We start from the raw sequence: 723 nt of genomic DNA on the forward strand, positions 1-723 counted from the left end.
ACGGGACGGGGGACACGCAGGCGGTGGCGACAGTGACTGAAAAAGGAATTAAGCCGTGGCCCGAAATCCACGCGGCGCTCCGGGCTGTGCGGAGGAAGGTGCGGTGGGAGGGTTGGAAATAGCCCGTTCGTCGTTACGCTGGTTTAATTGGCGATCCCGACAGCGAGCGGCAGAGCTGCGTCTGGGGGGGGGACGGGCCGGGACACGGGGACCGGCGCCGCTCTCACGGCTGCTCGGGCGCCGCTCAGCCGAGCTCCTTCTCTCTTTGTCTCCTCTCCAGCTTGCCAACAAAGCACGGACGGAGAAGGAAGAGAAGATGAGCCAGGCGTACGCAATTAGCGCTGGTGTCTCTCTGGAGGGGCAGCAGCTCTTCCAGACTATACATAAGACGTAAGTCCCCTCGTCGGTGCCACCCTGTGCCTCGGCCCCCGGCGCCGCTGGCCGGGAGTTAGAATCACGGAATCGCAGGATGGTTTGGGTTAGAAGGGACCTCTAAAGGTCATCCAGTCCAACCCCCCTGCCGCGGGCAGGGACATCTTCAACTAGATCAGGTTGCTCAGAGCCCCGTCCAGCCTGACCTGGAATGTTTCCAGGGATGGGGCATCCACCACCTCTCTGGGCAACCTGGGCCAGTGTTTCACCACCCTCAGCGTAAAGAATGTCTTCCTTGTATCTGGTCTAAATCTACCCCCCTTTAGTTTAAAGCCATTCCCCCTCGTCCTG

The sequence above is a fragment of the Aptenodytes forsteri genome, unplaced genomic scaffold (assembly GCF_000699145.1).
Source record: "Aptenodytes forsteri isolate BGI_AS27 unplaced genomic scaffold, ASM69914v1 Scaffold552, whole genome shotgun sequence".
In the NCBI taxonomy this organism is placed as follows: Eukaryota; Metazoa; Chordata; class Aves; order Sphenisciformes; family Spheniscidae; genus Aptenodytes; species Aptenodytes forsteri.